The sequence below is a fragment of the Oncorhynchus kisutch genome, linkage group LG28 (genome assembly GCF_002021735.2).
Source record: "Oncorhynchus kisutch isolate 150728-3 linkage group LG28, Okis_V2, whole genome shotgun sequence".
In the NCBI taxonomy this organism is placed as follows: Eukaryota; Metazoa; Chordata; class Actinopteri; order Salmoniformes; family Salmonidae; genus Oncorhynchus; species Oncorhynchus kisutch.
Window position 1 is genome coordinate 1159811 of NC_034201.2, and position 22161 is coordinate 1181971.

The 22161-nt window shown below is 43.4% G+C and overlaps 1 protein-coding gene across 1 annotated transcript in view; it reads right to left on the minus strand.

The window, feature by feature from the left end:
* Positions 1-22010, minus strand: part of LOC109872647 (bifunctional heparan sulfate N-deacetylase/N-sulfotransferase 1) — a gene marked incomplete at its 3' end in the record, with an annotated part of 126967 nt that extends 104957 nt beyond the window's left edge. The window contains 1 exon segment of the mRNA XM_031808541.1: positions 21716-22010.
* Between the last annotated feature and the right edge of the window lie 151 nt (positions 22011-22161).

The window sequence follows — 22161 nt, forward strand, 5'->3', positions numbered from 1 at the left end:
CAATTGGTTTAACTTGCTAGCTAAGTGGCTAGCTTGCAAGATGAAGCTTCTTGATTATAGCAGAGACAATCAATCCCCTCCCGTATCGAACGCTGCTTATTGAACAATCTTGACTTTAATATGACTGCACGTTAACGTCATTTAAACACCGACATAACCTTTTTAGGTAGCGATTACGCCATCACTCGTATTTCATATGTCACAGTGATTCACTGGTACATATGGTATGATGCTTGTAAAGTTGTCTCGCACACCTGCCGCTGCTTCACGAGGCAGACACACTTCCCCATGCTCTGGGGGGTGGTAGTCCGGAGAAGAAAAAAAATCCTGCAATTTTATGGTTGCAACAACAAAAAAATCTCCCCCCAAAAGCTGTAAAAACAGAGCAAAATGACAATCTATACAGAAGAAAAATATAAAAAAATGCAACAACTAACGATTTTACTGAGTTACCGGAAATCAAACAATAGGAAAAAAATGTATTAGCCTCTGATCTGTGGATTTCAAATAACTGGGCAGGGGCGCAGCAATGGGTGGGTCTGGGAGGGCATAGGCCCACCCACTGAGGAGCCAGGCCCAGGCAATCAGAATGTTTTCCCACAAAAGGGCTTTATTACAGACAGAAATACTCCAGTTTCATCAGCTGTCTGGGTGGCTGGTCTCAGACGATCCCCGCAGGTGAAGAAGCCGGATGTGGAGGTGGTGGTTACCACATGGTTACATGTGGTCTGCGGTTGTGAGGCCGGCAGGATATACTGCCAAATTCTCTAAAACAAGGTTGGAGGCAGCTTATGGTAGAGAAATGAGGGATGCACGATATCGGAAAAGGCCGATATTAGCTAAAAAAATAATAATAATCCAAAACCAATGTCAAACGTGAAGTGCATACCTATATAAAGTGTAATGACGCCACGTAAAATGTTGCGCTACACGTGCCACACAGCATTCCTAACCTAGCCCACAATGTCTGCTGCATGGATCGAGCAGTCAACAAGTCGAGCAGTCATTTGAAAGAGAAAGAACATTTCAGCGAGACAACTCAAAGGCGAAATCCATTGATGCCAAGATAATGGAATTCATTGCCCTTGACAATCAACCGTTCTCTGTCGTGGGTGATGTTGGCTTTCGCCGACTGGTCGAGCACCGGTACACACAACCAAGTGCACTATTTTTCAGATGTTGCCCATACACAGTAAAAGCGTCACTGCTATTAGCTTCACGACTGACATTTGGAACAGCGAAATCAGCCCCATGAGCATGCTGAGCCTGACAGCACAGCGGGTCGTCGAGGATTTCGTACTGAGGAAAGTCGTATTTCATACTCATGAATGTGCTGGTTGTCATACGGCTGCTGCCATTTCAATGTCATTTGAGAACATGTTTGAAACATGAACACGCTAGCTAGCTCCATTCTAACAACTGACTGGAGAAATAAGCTCATCGACTGCGTCTGCAGCAGACGTGATACCCTCTGTCATGGCATTGAAACGCCTGCTCAACAAAACTACCGACACAGGCTGTGAACAAGCAATTCGGTGGCACTCTCTCTTTACTGTGTCGCCACCAAGCTCGATGCTAGGTACGAGGACCTCTACTTCGATGCAGACAAGAAACAGGGTTTATGTGAAATATTACATACACAGCTGGACAAGATGGAAACAGACAGCGTGCGCACCGAGGAAGAGAGGCCACTGACAGACAGAGCTGAAACCTCACTGTTTGACATGTATTCAGAAATCCTGGTTGAGAATGAAACGACTAAACAGCACAGCAAGTAAGTGAAAGAAATAGGTTTTGATTCAGTTTTTCTGGTAACGGGGACATACGTACAACAAAATAACTTTTTGATTAGTGTGGTGTGTAACCTTTATTTAACTAGGCAACTCAGTTAAGAACAAATTCTTATTTACAATGATGGCCTACCCCGGCCAAACCCAGACAACGCTGGGTCAATTGTGCGCCGCGCTATGAGACTCCAAATCACGACCGTATATGATACACCCTGTATTCAAATGGACTGTAGTGACACCTCTTGCACTGAGATGCAGTGCCTTAGACCGCTGTGTCCGTGTAACCATTTACCTGTACTAGAATGCTTAAAAAGACCGCTAGAATATTTTATATTGGTATCATTTTTTTTGGCAAGGTAGATTAACATTCAATTCTATGGCAACAGCTTTGGTGTACATTCCTCCAGTCAGCATGGCAAATGCACGCTCCCTCAAAAAACTGTGACAAAACTGCACATTTTAGAGTGGCCTTTTATTGTACCCCAGCACAAGGTGCCCCTGTTTAATGATCATGATTATTATTATTTTTTAAATCGGCCGCTTGATATGCCACACCTGTCAGGTGAATGGATGATCTTGGCCAAGGTCCAAAGCTCACTAATAGGGATGTAAACTATTTTTTTCACAACATGCGAGAAGTAAACTTTTTGTGTTACATTTCTGGGATCTTTTATTTCTGCTCATGAAACATGGGACCAACACTTTACATGTTGAGTATATATTTTTTGTTCAGTATAGTTAGTTATCTAGCTAGTTACGTTTCATCATCTGAATGCCCACATTTAGAAGACTGTATTTATTTGTGTTTGGTAGATGGTTGGACCAGGTCCGCTAAAAGCAAAAGCTAAGATTTAACACAACAATATCCATCACATCCACAACAGGTATGGCTGCTACAGATTCATAATGATGGAAAAAAGGACACTCGCAATGAAGAGAGAGAAACCAATTATAGACCAAATAAGCTTTACAGAGAAAGTTATGATACGAAGTACGCTGCATGTCAAAAAAAAATAAAAAATTAATTCATAAGATTCAGATTTATTTGTGGATGTTACATTGCCTGTCTCAGTCACCCCCATATCTTTACAATACTGTAGAACACGCAAACAAAACTCAAGATATTTAAATATGGCTCATGGTTCTCACACCCTTCCATAGACTTACACAGTAATTATGAAGACTTCCGGAGGACGTGCTCCAACCTATCAGCGCTCTTGCAGCATGAACTGACATGGTGTCCACCCAATCAAAGGGTCAGAGAATTAATCTAGTACTGAAAGAATAACCAACAGCTAGCTAGCACTGCGCTGCATAGAATGTGGTGAGTAGTTGACTCAAAAGAAAAACACAATAATTGAACAGTTAAAAAAAGAATTTGAGAAGCAGCAGAGATATTTAATTGGATTTTTGTTCACTTTCAGAGTAAGCTAATGCAGCTAGCTAATTTAGCCTACACAAAAGCCCGGGCTAAAATAGACAGGAATGCTATTTATGTCAGCTAACTGGCTAAGGTTATCAAGTATCATGTAGTAGCCTAAACCTATTGATGTTACATTGAACTGGGTGAATGGAATATGAATGACAGTCATCCAATATGGTGTAATAGAAATAAGACCACGCTGATCATTTTTTTTTAAATGTTAGTTTTTTTACTTGGCCTCCATAATCTTACACAGCACTGACTGCCCTATGCTAAACCCTAACTTTAACCCCTACCCTATCAATAACCCTTTCCGTAGTCATTTTACATTTCTACTTCAATTGGGTAGGGTCGTCCCAAGGATGCCGGATAGCAAAGACCATTCACTGAGGCAACGCTTTGGGCAAGAGGCAAATTTTGTGATTGGTTCTCACTTGAAAGGAAAAACATCAAATGTTCCCTCTAAGCTGCACCCGCACATAGCTCCCCCGGGACTGCCGGGCAGAAGAAATATCTACCCGCACAGAGAAGCATATTCAAAGCTCAGAGGGAGAATTTCCCCCCTTAGTTAACACTATCAACGTTTCCCTTTACTATTGGAATTGTGATGGAATCAACGCAATATTATCCACTTTCAATGCAACACACAAACAAAACTTCTGTTGGCAGAATGCATTGGAGTAGGATTCGATTGCATTGACATGCACAACAGCCATACTCTGATTGGTATGCCGCACGGACCGGTGCGGCATAACCAATCAGAGCTGCAATAGGCCTATTTGCAAATAGACCATTGCCATTCATGGATCTGTGCTATTGACTTTGAACTGGGCTGTGTTTACAGCATAAGCAGTAGATGTGCTTGTTTTGAAATCAAAGCGAGAGCTGCATGTCGCCACGTGTGCACATTTGTTCCTATCCTTTGCTAGTTAGAGTCATTAGGCCAGTTAGACAATTTGTAGTCAGAAATGGGGGAAGTCATTGCTTCCTACAAGAGCATAAAATGTGTGATATCTTTGAAAAGAGAGTCTGGTAAAGGCAGTGTTGTATTTTGAGACAGGCTTGGCGAAGCTAAGTAGCCAATAGGCAGAGGATTACATAATTTGTCTCGGAATAATACATTTGATATTGGAAAGATGTTTCTTGCGTCAAACAACATTTTCATTCACCCGGTCTGAAGGACAAGTGGATAAACAGGTTAATGTCAAGCCATGTCAATGTCTATTTCAAAAGACATGGAATGTAAGGCCTACGGTGAACACATTGGCTGCTACTGTAGGCTCAACGATAGCTGTTCTATTACCATGTTAAAATGTTATGAGATGCATTTTATCCATTGTTTTATTATGTAGGCCACTCTGGTAGGCCTACATTATGACCAAATAGCCACAGTAGCTTACTTGACCACTGTCTGAATCTGTAACGTAAAGCAGGTACAGATTGTACAAGCGATGAAAACATAACTAAATACCAATACAGTGAAAATGTGTCCCATGTCGTTGTTTTCCCAGATGGCTAGCATGACAAAGCTCAGTTTTCAGAGTTCAGACAAATGTTTTGCTGGAATTTAGTGCAGCTTAGAGTAACACACAGTCCCCCACACAGATCATTAGAAACCCCTTTTGCAATTATGTTAGCACAGCTGAAAACAGTTGTCCTGATTAAAGAAGCAATAAAACTTGCCTTCTTTAGACTAGTTGAGTATCTGGAGCATCAGCATTTGTGGGTTTGATTACAGGCTCAAAATGGCCAGAAACAAAACTTTCTTCTGAAACTAGTCAGTCGATTCTTGTTTTGAGAAACGAAGGCTATTCCATGTGAGAAATTGCGAAGAAACTGAAGATCTCGTACAATGCTGTTTACTACTCCCTTCACAGAACAGTGCAAACTGGCTCTTACCAGAATAGAAAGAGGAGTGGGAGGCCCCGGTGCACAACTGAGCAAGAGGACAAGTACATTAATGTCTAGTTTGAGAAACAGATGCCTCACAAGTTCTCAACTGGAAGCTTCATTAAATAGTACCCACAAAACACCAATCTCAAAAGTGAAGAGGCGACTCCGGGATGCTGGCCTTCTAGGCAGAGTTGCAAAGAAAAAGCCATATCCCAGACTGGCCAAGTTAAAGAAAAGACTAGGATAGGCAAAAGCACACAGACACTGGACAGAGGAAGATTGGGGAAAAAAGTGTTATGGACAGACAAATCTAAGTTTGAGGTGTTCGGCTCACAAAGAAGAACATTTGTGAGACGCAGAAAAAAAAATGTAAAGATGCTGGGAGGAGTGCTTGACGCCATCTGTCAAGCATGGTGGAGGCAATGTGATGGTCTGGGGGTGCTTTAGTGGTGGTAAAGTGGGAGATTTGTACATGGTAAAAGGGATCTTGAAGAAGGAAGGCTATCACTCCATTTTGCAACGCCATGCCATACCCTTTGGACGGCGCTTAATTGGAGCCAATTTCCTCCTACAACAGGACAATGGCCCAAAGTACAGCTCCAAACAATGCAATAACTATTTAGGGAAGAAGCAGTCTGCTGGTATTCAGTCTATAATGGAGTGGCCAGCACAGTCACCGGATCTCAACTCTATTGAGCTGTTGTGGGAGCAGCTTGACCGTATGGTACGTAAGAAGTGCCCATCAAGCCAATCCAACTTGTGGAAGGTGCTTCAGGAAGCATGGGGTGAAATCTCTTCAGATACCTCAACAAATTGACTATTAGAATGCCAAAGGTCTGCAAGGCTGTATGTTGCAAATGGAGGATTCTTTGGTGAAAGCAAAGTTTGAAGGACAATTATTATTTAAATTAAAAATCATTATTTATAACCTTGTCAACATCTTGACTATATTTCTTATTCATTTTGCAACTCGTTATGTATGTTTTCATGGAAAACAAGGACATTTCTATGTGACCCCAAACTTTTGAACGGTGGTGTATATCGGTTATCTGTGAATATTTCCACTCTAAAAATCGGATCTAGAAAATCCCATAACGGTCGGGCTCTAGAGTCACCCACGTACTCAGCTAGAGCAACGCCAAGGTTTGGTCGCAGGCTCAGGTAACGCACACAAGTTTTCCATAGAACTCAACAACCGACAGGCCAATCATTTCATGACATTTTGTAACCATGACAATGGCCCACGAAGAACACAATAAACGCGGAGGTGAGTACAAATTGTAATTGGGCTTCAGTCCTTTCTTTTCTTTGCCTTTTGGATCATCATGTGCTTTCTTTGTTGAGTCTAATTTCCCACCAAACACTAGCATGTTGTTATTATGATAATAGCCATTCATTTGCTTTAGCCACGGCAAGGCATTAGCCTAATTCTACTCTGATAGAACAAAATGTATTTATGAAAAAAGGTCATTCATTAAATGCAATTATATATTTTTTCTACCAAAAGCTTAATACGAGCACAGTTCTGAGCCACCTCTAGGCCTATCCTTTAGCAGCTGTTAGTGCTGATACAACTGGGAACATGTGGCATTGTCCTCCGTAGCACAGTTAGTAGAGCATGTCACTTGCATTGCCAGGATAGAGGATTCGACTCCCGGGACCACCCATACGTAAAATGTATGCACGCATGACCAAGTCGCTTGAACAACAGCGTCTGCTTAAATGGCATATATTAATATGTAGGATGAGCCAGGTGGGCAGTTTTCAGCATTTCACCTCCATAGTGCCTCTATCTCACAGTTCAATGAAGCTCACCTTCCCCAGGTGGCCTGGGGTATAAAATGTAATCAAATCAAGATACAAAAAAAAACAATTGTAATTGGTTCATAGGCCTAATCAAGTGTTAATTAGTAAGTAAATGTTTCAGTAAAGGGCAGGTAAGTAAGCATAGCAGGTGTATATGACAGCTCAATTCCTACACCCACCAAAAGAAACTAAACCCACATCAGTTTCTCTGGAAAACAAAACCAAGAGAACCTCTCCTGGCAACCTCACCAAAAACAGTAGAAAACAGATTTTGCACCCGTGAGTAAATGTAGCTGAAAACAGCTTCAAACTGAGCTTAGGGCTCCTTTAAAACAACATTCCTGTGCTGCATGAATGAGGGCTTAGACTTAATGAGAAAAACAATGGTTTGTGTGAAAATTTAGCAGTACCCCCACAGTGCTAGTTTATCCTGAATAGGTCAAGACTGAGGCAGCAGCTGACGCAAAAGCAACCTAGAACTAAACTCACACATGGACGAGGAGCTTCATCAAAAGCAGATTCCGCTGGCGGGATGCCAGCGGAATCTGCTTTTGATGAAGCTCCTCGTCCATGCGTGAGTTTAGTTCTAGGTTGCTTTTGCGTCAGCTGCTGCCTGGCGCAGTGGTTAAGGGTGCTGTACTGCAGAGCCAGCTGTGCCACCAGAGACTCTGGGTTCGCGCCCAGGCTCTGTCGTAACCGGCCGCGACCGGGAGGTCCGTGGGGCGACGCACAATTGGCCTAGCGTCGTCCGGGTTAGGGAGGGTTTGACCGGTAGGGATATCCTTGTCTCATCGCGCACCAGCGACTCCTGTGGCGGGCCAGGCGCAGTGCACGCTAACCAAGGTTGCCAGGTGCACAGTGTTTCCTCCAACACATTGGTGCGGCTGGCTTCCGGGTTGGATGCGCGCTGTGTTAAGAAGCAGTGCGGCTTGGTTGGGTTGTGTATCGGTGGACTTTCAACCTCTCCTGAGCCCGTGTGGGAGTTGTAGCGATGAGACAAGATTGTTAGTAGCTACTAACAATTGGATACCACAAAATTGGGGAGAAAAAGGGGTAAAATTCAACAACAAAAAAACAAACTGGAAGGAGGTCATATGCATGTGTGACGAGTTTACTGACAACTGGCCTAGATGCTCAAGATTAAAAGAGTCAAAAATGTACAGGAGTGGAGCTCATCATTTACATGTACGGCCCCAAAAACAAACAAGCTCTAACCCATATCTGTGTGCGGTCCCCTGAGCCAAAGAGCCATGTTCCAATCGAATCTCAGAAAATGTAGAAGAGCTTCACCAGCTCAGAGCGGCTAAAAACAGTGTCCTATAATGAGGCATGTCGACATCCATTGATTGTGGCTCACATTTAGTGCCCCATGCTATGTCAGCTAAACATAATGTAAGCTTGGCCACAAAGCCTATTACACAACTCCCACAGAACCTTGATCGCCCTGTTCTCACAAGAGAGCTAGTCTGCTTTTTTTTTAAACCGGTTTTCACATTTGAATTTATATAACACATTCTAAGTAGTAAGTCATGAAATATTAACACAAATTACATTCCAAAGTAAACATTTTTTTTTTAAAGACTATCAAAAGGAAGCAGCCTCATGTTTGTAACTGATAAGTGGAGCTCGTCTCCCACCTGAAGGCCCAGAGGCAAATGAGGAAAATACAGTATCTTCCAGATGGCACATTCAATCTCTTCCCCATGTAGTGCCAGACAACAGAGGGAAGCAGGAGAAATTACACACACACCCAGCACCAGTGTCGCTCCATATCGGATGTGCCCATGGGTGCAAGAGAGTGGAAACTAGAGCAACAAAAGGCAGACAACTTCAATTCAGATGAGGGAAAGACAACCGTCCTTGAGTCAGCAGTTCTGCTGCACAGAACATGCTAACAATCAGGGCTGAGATCCTGGGCTTATTTATACACACACACACACACAAATACGACTGAGGGAAGCATGTGGGTCTGCAGAAAGGCACAGGGCACCTGCTTAGGCATATACGGTGCACAAGCACATGCTGATCATGTTTTGCTTTTGGGAATAAAACAGAACATCAACTTTTCGATTGCAAGACCATTGAGTCTCCAGAGATGTAAAGGGAAATAATTAAGCCATGTTAAATGAAATAGAAAAAGGAGGCTGGCGCAGAATCCCCTCCATCTAGACTCTCTCTTCTGACAGTACTTGAGAGAGAGAAGGGGGAGGCACACAAAAAATGTCCTGGAATAGAAAGCTCAAATCTGTCTTTCCCAGAAGACGGAAGATTGGATAGGACATTCCAGCACAATATAATAAGAAAATGGATCAGAAGTCCATGTGGGATGGGTGTGTCGCAGGGCGGAGGGGCTCTGGTACAACCAAAGGTCTTAGGCTCCGCGCCAGCCATAGCAGTGGAATTACATCATGTGGGGAATCGTCTCTGGCGTTCGAGGGGCTGAGAGGCTACCACAGTCTAGTCTCTCCTCTGTTTCATCAGCCTTTCCTCCCCATGACAACGCCACCTTTGTCAGCTCTCCAGGTGAAATAACACAGACAAGGAAGCAAAAACAAGTCAGTCATTTTGTCACCGTTCGACATTTGAACCCAATTTCTTCCATCCAGCAGCAATGTAATTCAAACAACTTGCCTGGCTGGAAGAGACAAGTGGGGGGGGGGGGGGAAGCAAGCGACAGAAATAGCCATCTGCGCGTCGTGTGTAAGCATTGAGATGAGCAATATCAGTTATCCAAGCACACGTTGTGCGTCTGAGCAAGTTAGAGCAACTCGTTTTGAAAAACTATTTTACTGCGACAAAGTGCCAATTCTGGCCTTGACCCCTGTCTGGAATGAATATTTCTTCCAGGCATACGCCGTGTGATGCAGTGACCTTTCTCTGCTTGCTCCCATTGTTTTCTCTGTCTGCACTCTTCCCTCAGCCCTGTGCAAACACATTGACACAATCTCACAGGGCACCAACTGGAATGGAACAAGTACACAGGCTGAATAATCAAATTATTTCATTAAATTCCACTAAGAGGAGCAATTGCTATGTAATACCTAACTCACAATATGTTGCCTCTAAAAACAATTGAGCAATATTGTCATGAACCACTTTCCAAAACAGCCCCATTGTTACCTTTCTTGTTGGCATTCATCTTCTATGGAGCCATTGCTTTGCCGGCATCTGAGCAAGAGACATTCGAGTTTGACCCTGTTGTTACAATCGTTATCATGGTAACCTGACATGACAGCAAGCAGTATCAAGTGCTCAATTCCCCAGAGCGCACTGCTTTCATTTCTTCACAACAACGTGTGAGAAGCTGGCCATACTTGTAAATAATTCCCTTGTTTAATGTGTAAACTTTCCTGTTATGGTAAATAAGAAGTTGGCTCCAGTTACACTAAAATGTTTTCAGATATGTTCTGGTAATTATATGCGCTGGCTAGCAAGACAGTTGATAGCTAGCTAAAACATTGACTGGAAAGTTCCTCGTATTAGTTGCTGTTTGAGGAAACGTTTGATGTCAGACAACAACAAAATAATGTTCTTGACTTGATGCGTGCCAAAGCTGTTTCTACAGTTGCACCATTGAGAGCATCTTGAAAGCTGCATCACTAGTTGGTGTGGCAACTGCTTGGCATCCAACCGCAAGGCACTACAGAGGGTGCTGTGCATTTCCTTTTTTATGCCCCCCCATTTAAAAAAAAACTTTTTATAACTCTGCATTGTTGAGAAGGACTCGTTAGAAAGGATTTCACAGTAAAAAGTTTACACCTGTTGTATTCGGCTCATGTGACAAATGAAAATTGGACTACGTCGATTGCCAGAAATATACACGGAGTAAGAAAAAAAAATTTGGTGACATGGATTGTGTGTGCCATTCAGAGGGTGAATGGAATGGACAACACTTTTAAAGTTCCTTTGAACGAGGTATTCTCGTTGGAGTCAACATGGGCCAGCATCCCTGTGGAACGCTCTCAACACCTTGTAGAGTCCACGCCCCGACAAATTGAGGCTGTTCTGAGGGCAAAGCGGGGGTGAAACTTAATGTTAGTAAGGTGTAAGTACAGGCTTTGTTTGCGGGCAGATATAAAGAAAGCAAAAAGCGTCATGCTAAAGTTGCCAGCTTTTCGTCTTGGTTCGAAAGGGGTATAAATTGTAAAACTGAATGACAAATCGCTTCAGTTTTTATTTTATTTAAGTGGACCACTGTGGAATGCAGAACAACATGCTCAGCCACAGCTGCTTTCTGCAGCTAATACCCATGAAGTCACTGGTGCACTGGCTCATCATTAGGGATGAGTTGAGCTGCTTGTTAAGACATAAAGCTACTTACTGCACAATCGACGTAAGGCAACTTTCAATTTCCATTTCAATGGAGAATCCATTTACTGGCGCGGACAGGGCTGCATACCAATAGAGTGACTGACTGCACCTAAGACACAAGGGGACAGGAGGCAGCTCTACATCCATGTGGGAATACAGTCTATTCCTGCTGGGAGAGACCGGTCCTACAGTCTGACTGAACACTTCATCTACCTGAATGCTTTTCAATTATTCACAGTTTCAGAAAAAGCCATTACATAATTTCCCTGACTGCTAAAATAAATCTAAAACTACCTTGAAGTGGTCACTCATTGTGACAGTTCCATAGTCTGGTACAAGAGAGAGAGGTGGAAGCCTGGCCTGGGAGACTGATGTAACAACGGGAAACTAAAGAGTAAGGCTGGTTGAGATGGACCAAAATCCCAAAAACTTCATATCAATAGAATATGGAACTGCAGAGACAATGCGTTTAAAATAGATAGCATGGTGTAAATGTGGATGTAACGGTAATATCATAGAACACTGAAATCACACAAACCTAATACTATTTCACCTTGATTTAACCAGGTAGGCCAGTTACAACAGCAACCTGGCCAAGATTAAGCGACACAAACAACAGAGTTACACATGGGATAAACAAACGTACAGTCAATAACACAATAGAAAAATCTATATACAGTGTGTGCAAATGGAGTAAGATTAGGGAAGTAAGGCAATAAATAGGCCATAGTGGTGAAACAATTACATTTTAGCAATAGCACTGGAGTGATAGATGTGCAAGTAGAGATACTGGGGTGCAAAGAAACAAAAATAACGATATGGGGATGAGGTAGTTGGGTGGACGATTTACAGATGGGCTGTGTACAGGTACAATGATCGGTAAGCTGCTCTGACAGCTGATGCAAAAAGTTAGTGAGGGAGATTTAAGTCTCCAACTTCAGTGATTTTTATTTGTTGCAATTCGTTCCAGTCATTGGCAGCAGAGAACTGGAAGGAAAGGCAGCCAAAGGAGGAGACCAGTGAAATATACCTGCAGGAGCGCATGCTACGGATGGGTGCTGCTAAGGTGACCAGTGAGCTGAGATAAGGCAGGGCTTTACCTAGCATAGACTTTGATGACCTGGAGCCAGTGGATTTGGCGATGAATATGAAGCGAGGGCCAGCCAACGAGAGTATACAGGTCACAGTGGTGGTGACAAAACGGATGGCACTGTGATAGGAAATTGGATGCAGTCTGAGTAGAGTGTTGGAGGCTATTTTGTAAATGACATCGCCAAAGTCAAGGATCGGTAGGATAGTCAGTTTTACGAGGGTGTTTGGCAGCATGAGTGAAGGATGATTTGTGGCAAAATAGGAAGCCGATTCTAGATTTTATTTTGGATTGGAGATGCTTAATGTGAGTCTGGAAGGAGAGTTTACAGTCTAACCAGACACCTAGGTATTTGTAGATGTCCACATATTCTAAGTCAGAACCATTCAGAGTAGTGACGTTAGACGGGCGAGCAGGTGCGGGAAGCGATCGGTTGAAGAGCATGCATTTAGTTTTACTTGCATTTAAGAGCAGTTGGAGGACACGGAAGGAGAGTTGTATGGCATTGAAGCTTGTCTGGAGATTAGTTAACTGTGTCCAAAGAAGGGCAAGAAGTATACAGAATGGTGTCGTCTGCATAGAGGTGGATCAGAGACTCACCGGCAGCAAGAGCAACATCATTGATGTATATAGAGAAAAGAGTCGCACGAGAATTGAACCCTGTGGCACCCCCATAGAGACTGCCAGAGGTCCAGACAACAGGCCCTCCAATTTGACACACTGAACTCTGTCTGAGAAGTAGTTGATGAACCAGGCGAGGCAGTCATTTGAGAAACCAAGGCTGCGGAGTCTGCCGAAAAGAATGCGGTGATTGACAGAGTCGAAAGCCTTGGCCGGGTCGATGAAAACTGCTGCACAGTATTGTCTTTTATCGATGGCTGTTATGATATCGTTTAGGACCTTGAGCGTGGCTGAGGTGCACCCATAACCAGCTCGGAAACCAGATTGCATAGTGAAGGTACGGTGGGATTCGAAATGGTTGGTGAGCCGTTTGGCTTTCAAAGACTTTAGAAGGGCAGGGCAGGATGGATATAGGTCTGTAACAGTTTGGGTCTAGAGTGTCTCCCCCTTTGAAGAGGGGAATGAACGCGGCAGCTTTCCAATCTTTAGGGTTCTCAGACGATACGAAAGAGGTTGAACAGGCTAGTAATAGGGGTTGCAACAATTGTGGTGGATAATTTTAGAAAGAGAGGGTCCAGATTATCTAGCCCAGCTGATTTGTAGGGGTCCAGATTTTGCAGCGCTTTCAGAACATCAGCCATCTGGATTTGGGTGAAGAAGAAGTGGGGAGGCTTCGGCAAGTTGCTGTGGGGGGGTGCAGAGCTGTAGAATGGGGTAGCCGTAGAGAAATGCTTATTGAAATTCTCTAGCCTCAGTGCAGTGGGCAGATGTGAGGAGGTTCTCCTTGGACTTTAGTGTCCCAGAACTTGTTGGAGTTTGTGCTACAGGATGCAAATTTCTGTTTGAAAAAGCTAGACTTTGTTTTCCTACCTGCCTGTGTATATTGGTTCCTAACTTCCCTGAAAAGTTGCATATCGCGGAGGCTATTCGATGCTAATGCAGTACGCCACAATATGTTTTCGTGATGATCAAGGGCAGTCAGGTCTGGAGTGAACCACGGGCTATATTTGTTCTTAGTTCAATTGTTTTTAAATGGGGCATGCTTATTTAAGATGGTGAGGAATGCACTTTTAAAGAATAACCAGACATCCTCTACTGATGGGCTGAGGTCAATATCCTTCCAGGATACCCGGGCCAGGTCGATTAGAAAGGCCTGCTTGCTGAAGTGTTTTAGGGAGTGTTTGACAGTGACGAGGGGTGGTCGTTTGACCACGGACCCATTACGGACACAGGCAATGAGGCAGTGATCGCTGAGATCCTGGTTGAAGACAGCAGAGGTGTATTTAGAGGGCAGGTTGGTCAGGATGATATCGATGAGGGTGCCTGTGTTTACGGATTTAAGGTTGTTGATTGAGGGCATTTAATTTAGATTGTAGGACGGCCTGGGTGTTAGCATATCCCAGTTTAGGTCACCTAACAGTATGAACTCTGAAGATAAATGGGGGGGGGGAATTAATTCACATATGGTGTCCAAGGCACAGCTGGGGGCTGAGGGGGGTCTCGTGTTAACCTCTACATCACCAGAGGAACAGAGTATGAGTAGGATAAGGGTACGGCTAAAGGCTTTGAGAACTGGTCGTCTACTGCTTTGGGAACAGAGAATAAAAGGAGCAGATTTCTGGGCGTGGTAGAAGAGGTCTCGTCTCTGGAGGCACCAGTTAATCCAGGTGAGCTCTCCGCATGCGTGTGGGGTGGGACAAAAGAGCTATCTAAGGCATGTTGAGCGGGACGGAGGGCTCTAAAGTGAAATAAAAACACTGAGAACTTGCCAAGACAACAGTAGACAAGACATAGACAGAAAGAGGCATAAAGCAAATCACAGGTGTTGATCAGGAGAGCTAAGATAACAACGGGTAAATGGCGATGAATGGGCAGAGCGGGTCAGTTAGGTACATACAGGACCTGAGTTCGAAGATGGGGCCAACAGGTAAACAAAATAAGGAACCGTGTTATTGAAACAGTCCAGGGGGTACCAGCTGTGTAGCCAAGTGATCATAGGGTCAAAAGAGCAGCAATAGGTGAGTCAGGGTGCCGTTCGGTCGTCACTACTATGCTAGACGAGCAGGGTACACAGCGTTTAGAAAAGTTAGCGGGCCGGGGCTAGTAGAAGGTTCTTCGGCGACATCGTGACAGAATAGCCTGTTGAGACCACATCGGGCGATCACGTCGGCAGTCCAGTTGTGATGGATCGGCGGGGCTCCGTGTCAACAATAAAGGGTCCAGGCCAATTGGCAAAGGAAGTATTTGAGCCCTAGAATTAGCTGGTATATGGGCCTAGCTCGAGGCTAGCTGGTGTTTGCTTCGGGACAGAGGCGTTAGCTAACAGTAGCCACTCGTTTGCAGCTAGCTGCGATGATCCGGTGTAATGATCCAGAGCGGCAGGAATCCGGTGATGTGGTAGAGAGAAGCAGCCCGATACGCCCTGGGTTGATATCTCGCTGTGCAGACTGGCAGGTATTTTCCGAGCTAAGGCTGGCTGATAACTGAGAAAAAAGGTGAAGACCGCTAGCCGTGGCTAACAATGTAGCTAGTTAGCTTGCTAGCTCCTGGTGGAAGTTCCACCAGGAATAAAAAAAAAGCAGATCCATACTACATTGGGTGAGGCGGGTAGCAGAAATTTATATTTAGTTCGTAGATAGAAAGTGCGAATTAGATATCCTGTGTGAATAGCCGGTCTTTTTCGTGTTTAAAACAAACACACGCGTCCGACTGCTACACCACCTTGGATCAGAAAATACATCGCTAAGGTCTACTGCAGACTGGTACCATCATGCCAATCTCACTTCGGGGTAAATTAACAAGCAGTAGATTTCCTGCTGTATCACGGCTGACTGAAAAGGAAAGGAATGGCAGTCTGATACCCGGGGGATTGTATGCCACTGTGTGTGTGTGTGTGTGTGTGTGTTGCGACATTTACAGAGTCAAGGACATGTAATTCACGCTTGTTGCGTGGAGATGTGTTTATCTGGATCCATGTGATTACAGATGCAGGGCTAATACAACCACCTGCAGTGGTCGAGCTGCAAGGCTCATGCCCACGGGATTATCGGATCATACTCAGATTAACATCATACTCAGCATTATTCCTGTGACATTTTCACTGCTGGCCTGGGCAGTGACCATGACACTAACGTGTGCATTTTAGACCTCACTGGTTTGTCAGATCAGTGGATTTGACATGCAGGAAAATACCGGTTGTTGCTATTGACATGCCAGTATGTGTTGTTGCTATTGCCATTTAATTATCCTTACAGTGTGAAAATATACATTGGTATTGAGAGAGCATGCATTGAACATAGTGTGTTTATAAGAGCATTGCTGTTGCACCTGTGAGTGCAAGCTGGCAACGGCCAATTGAGTAAACAGCAGCCCATCTAGCCTAGCTGTGCTAATTTGGCACACACCGAAACATGGTGGCTCATGTGTCAGAGGTTCTTTACTTAGTCAACAACACTGTTCACATCAGCTGTGACAACAACAATGGCAATGTGGATATGAGAGGGGGGGGGGGGGGGGGGGGGTTGGATGTTTTCCCAAATGCTGCCCATCTGTCAGGAAATGTAGAGACATTTTTTCAGCCAGATCTAACTCTGTGCACGGATTTGCTGGTGAGAATCTTCTCTGATCTATTCTCATGAAATCAATCTGGACCTGCATGCCTGACGCTCTGCCGGGTCAAACAGGACTAAATCAGAAGACAGACAGGCACAAACACTGTTGGATAAAAGAGCAGAACCATACTGTCAACAAACTTCATTAACTATAATCTCCACAGGCGAATAAGTGAGTATGAAACAGTAGCACATTCTTAGAGCATTTAGTGTCACTCTTTGTCATACTACCATGAACTGCATTCCAAACATGCAAGCAGACAGTGAGTCCCAATTGTTCTATCACGCTACTCTCAATCAATTCTAATTCCAGTTTAACTAGTCAAAAGAATCCAGTAGTGTAAACCTAAAGAACTGATCTCTGTCAAACAAATTACATTAGTGTGGTTTACAATAGTAGCAAGGACCCCTGGATAATCATTAGTCTAAGATGATGGATCAACAGAGTAATCCCAGTCATTACAGAGAATCAGCTAGTTGGCTCGTGTACACGCGCAGACACACACACAGAACCAGGACTTTGAATACAGTATGTCTGACTTGGAAGGTTTAACAACAGATGGGGGCTAGGCCTTTTATCTAACTAAAAGCAAACTGTGGCAAACTAGGCCTATCATTTGCCCTGTGCCTTACTTCAGAGCAGTTAGACATCATATCGTTATCCTTCACTGTCTGAACTTTGACCCCACACACTTCCAGAACAACACATGCACCTTATTAATGAAGTCAAGCGGCTCGCTGTGCCAAGAGATAAGAGGCCAGCTGCTGATGTATTCTGCCGCGAATGAGAAGGAGTTGATACTTGGGTGAGTTGAACACAAATATCCCTGTGTTGACAGAGAGGCAAAGTGACAGCTTGCTCAGTGTCGGTTCCAGCAGGGAGGGTGGAGGGAGATACTGGGCCAGGCAGAACTTGGCAGTGCCCCTGCGAAGAAGACAAATTGTTATGCAGTCCCTAGATTTGGCACGCTCCTCCTGGAGATTAATTACTCTTTCCTCCATGTCGAACAGAATGAGAGCTGGAGGAGAGAGAGGCACTGGCTGGCTGGCAGCATGGGGACTGGGGAGAGGACCAGTGACAGGCACACAGGGACATAGGCATTATGTGGTCCGGTTCCTTTACTCCTGATTACCAAAAGCCACAGACGGGGACAACCAACCCTCCTGACCACCACAAGTGGCAGTTATGTGGTTAAGTTCGTAGCCATTTAATTGTTATGGTAAATTGTTTTGCTTTGGAAGGAAGCGTACTGCAAGAATGTATGGAATCGAGTTAAGTGGCAATGAGTATTGCATGTGTACAAATATAGTTTGGCCTACAGACCCAATAGTGGAATATCATGACTAGAGTACATCATCTTACCAGTACTACTTTTGTTCATTCATGGACCATGTAGAACACACCCTGATGCAAATAGCCTACTGTTCTACAGAGCCAATCTGAATGTGAGAGGAGGTACTTAACTAGTATTCATCATACGTTCCAATAATTTGTAATATTACTGCACGATCAAACAATAGATGGCTTGATGAGCAACCAAGGTCATGCTTCACAGCCCCAGGGGTTCTTCAAAGCTACAAAATGTAACAGAGAAGTGCGTGTTATAGATGTCACTCATTGGAAGCAAGTCTAAGAAGTGGCAGATCTGTTCTATGTGCTCTATTTCTATGCTTCCCATTCTAAAGTTCCATTTTTCGCATCTTTTACTTTTGGTTTTGTATATCAACTTCATACTGCTGAATTAAAAAATATATTTGAAAGCAGTTTAGATGGTACAATGATGCTCTACACTATACATTGCATCTTTTGTCATAAACTGAAAATAGGTGAACTATTAGAATTTTTGCAACCATGAAATGGCGGCGCAATTTCTGCATATTGCACCTTTAAGTAGATTGTTTCACCATCAATTAGGGATACATTAGAACTCAGTTGACCAATATTGCAACCGGACACTGACAAGTCATGGGAGCAGGGACTAGATGCCATTAATTTGAGGGGCATAATCAATCTGCAGTACACTATTACATAACCATCTATGGTAACAGTTTAATGGAATATACTAATGGATACTGCAGTGGAGGATGATCTTGATCATACCTACAAAAAGTAGGCTTTTTAAGAGCATTTCAAAGCAGAGGTATTTCAAGTACACTAAATATCTACAGTCCGGGCCATAAAACATTAAAAGATTAGTGTAAAGACATCTGGTCTTCATTTTGCTAAAAGTCCATTACACAGATTATACCACCACAAGATAGGCCAAAACATAATTGCTTATGACCAAAAAGTCACTAATGGTGGCTTAAAGGAGAGTCTTGGATATTATTTACTATCCATTACAATCCATCAGGTAGGTGAAGCGTTTCCGTGGTTACAGTCAATAAGTGAAATAGATGAGTGATATTTTCGATCTCCATTCGCCCAGGATAAAAATTGAAAAACTAGTGTAGCCAATGAGTCCTGGTAAACCATGACGAAAAAGGTATGAACACATCATTAGTGGGGGCACTCTAACTGCTGTACAATGACTGTGGCCAGTCAACTTCAGGCCTGTAACACCCAGCAGCACATGTGTTCACCAACCTAACATCACAGTGAAGTCTAGAGGCAGAAAGTTGGCCGAGCGAAGGGACTCTCTCCATACAATGATGTGTTTCATCACAGACGAGCAATTAATTAATGTCAGTGCGTCATGTCAGGCAAACAAAGTGCCTTGTGAGAGGGGAGCATACATCATGGACTTGGGAGAGCAGAGGGTGGGGTTTAGGAGATTCAGAGCATAGGCTACTGCAAAAACTGGAAACCAACATCTGTTGAATGCAGTAAAATACCAATTCCACATAGTGGTTTACAATAACATTATGTGTGCATGAACGGTACCATTGTCTAATGTTATGGCATGAGATATGTGTGATGGCAGATTTTGGACAAATAAAATAGATGAAATGAGATCCATTTGAAAAATGTACCTTTAGATAAATCTGTCAAATAATAGTCTACAATAGTGTAAAACGGAATAAATACCATTATGTAAGACACTAATCAGGTCAGGTGCACCCTAAAATAAACATGATTTTAATCAATTTAATGTCAACACCCTTTTGAATAGACTTACGTAACATCAGAACCAAATGTATGCATTTACATTTTATTTATGTAGCCCAAGTCATCATCACTCTACAAATAAGCCATCTCCCGGGGAGGGGGGGGTGGGGGGGGAATAGGGCTATGAGCAGATTCTGATTAATTTGCCTAAGTGCTGGTGGTGGACTGTGACCCACTATAGTAGAGAGGGAAGCACCCTGTGGAGTAGCACAGCAAGTACTCGGTGAGGGAGGTTTAGACTAGAGGTCCAAGGATTGGAAGGTTGACTGGGTCCAATCCCGTGATAAAGGAAAGCTTAACCTGACACGGCGAGGGAACATTTTCTGTGTTGCATGTGCAGTGTAACTTATGATAAGCCTTCGCTGATGGAGCTATCGAATAATAGCTCAAACGGTTGTTAAGTTGTCAAGGATGGTGGTCACGTGTGTCTGCGAGCAGAGGATCACTGGTTTGAGCCTGGTATGGGGACAGGGACAGCGGAGGAAGCTAAACTGTTAGCAGTACACTGACGTCTCTCACACAACATGAAGAAAAACACATTGTATGCATAAGTACGCAAAGGGAACCTGTATAAGTACGCAAAGGGAACCTGTATAAGTACGCAAAGGGAACCTGTATAAGTACGCAAAGGGAACCTCGATGTTTCTATGTAAAAAAATTAAAATATATATTTTTAAAACATAGGTTTATTTTATTTCCAAATAAAGTGTTTAAGGTTTAAAACATTCCTGAATACAGCCATACGAAGTGATCACTCCTGAAAGTGTTCGGCAAAAAGCAATCTGACCCAGTGGACTGACAACTGACAAACAGGAACAGAAAGAAGTAGGCAAAGCATATCGCTATAGGAAATGGCATATGCCTGAATCTAGACACATAATCTACTTTCACAGGAAAGGAATACAATATGGTCAGAACTGCTCTGCTAAAACAATTTCAAGAGGGAGGGTGACCAAGGCAAAAGCATCTTGCAGATCCTCTGAGAATATGAGTGCAAAGAAAATGGAGCTCCCGAGTGGCGCAGCGGTCTAAGACACTGCATCTCAGTGCTAGAAGCGACCCTGGTTCGATTCCAGGCTGTATCAATCGGCCGTGATTGGGAGTCCCATAGGGCGGCGCACAATTGGCCAAGCGTCGTCCGGGTTAGGCTGGGGTATGCCGTCATTGTAAATAAGAATTTGTTCTTAACGGACTTGCCTAGTTAAATAAAAGGTTAAATAAAAAATATATACATTTTAAATAAAAGAGCTTATACACACGCCATCCAAAAACGTATTTGTAGTTGGCTACACATCTATTATAACACATGTTGCCACAATTTGGCAACATTGTCAGCTAGTAACGTTAGCTAGCTAGGGTCAAGTATAGACAAAACAGGACATGTTGCTGTTTACGTGTGCATTGCATTGCAGTAGTAGGCTCCATCACTGGGGTTCTTAAATGGTTACATTTATTAAGCACTGGCATAATAAGATGCATTCAACATTAATATCCATGTTACTATGTTGTATTATATTAATCACCGCAAAGTGAGTCTTCTGGAGATAAAACATTCACTCGGCAACTGTGCACGGAAACAAAAGCTGTAACGTTCAATGCTATCCTCCCTGGCTAGTTAGTTAGCTTGATCGATTCTGTACACCGAAAATAGCTGGCTGTTTTCAACTCATAGTTTGGCTGGCTAACAGAACTAACGTTAGTTAGTTAGCAGGCTAGCTGATTCAGTGTGAAGCTAACGTTCCCAGATAAGCTAGCTATCATCATGCATTAGCATTGCAGTTTACCAGGTTAATAAATCACTGTGTAGTCTTTGTTTTATTGTTATAAATGTAGGTCGCGATCAACCGTATTTATGATTTTAGACAACCATTTAAAAAGGTTCACATATCTAACTAACGATGTCCTCGTTGATCTGTCGTTGTAGCTACAGTAGCTGGCTCCCCGCTTCTCCAAATTTGGAGAAGCGGAGACTTTCAGAGGCTAACCTTAAGTACAGTAGCGTTCTCCGGGAACGCGTGTGCTCCCTGCAGCAAGCTTACTACACAAACCCATTTAACTTACCCACTTGATTGTTTCATCGACACGACCAAAGCTTGGTGTATAAAAGCTGGATTTGATGTTCGGCTTTAGGCAGTAGCTTTAACAGAAATGGGGCGTCCCGATTTAGACTACTCCTAGGGTGAGCGAGAAACACGAGTGGACTCGCCTCACTCCTTCTACTTGGGAGTATTCATTAAGCCGATTCTGTTGCAAAACCTTTTGTCTGTTGTTAAACGTTTTGCAACAGACCCCGTTTCCTCCAAACTGGAAATGCTTTGCAACGAAAACGAGAGTTTATATTGAACAAATATACGAGTAGGATCCTTCTGATCTAGATACCACAATATCAAGATCACAGAATCTGGATTTTCAGTGCTTTGAACAGGCCTACACTTTGCCATCTACTGGACAGGTTGCAATAGGCTACTTTGTCTACACTTTCATAGGAAAACAGAAATGACTAAACT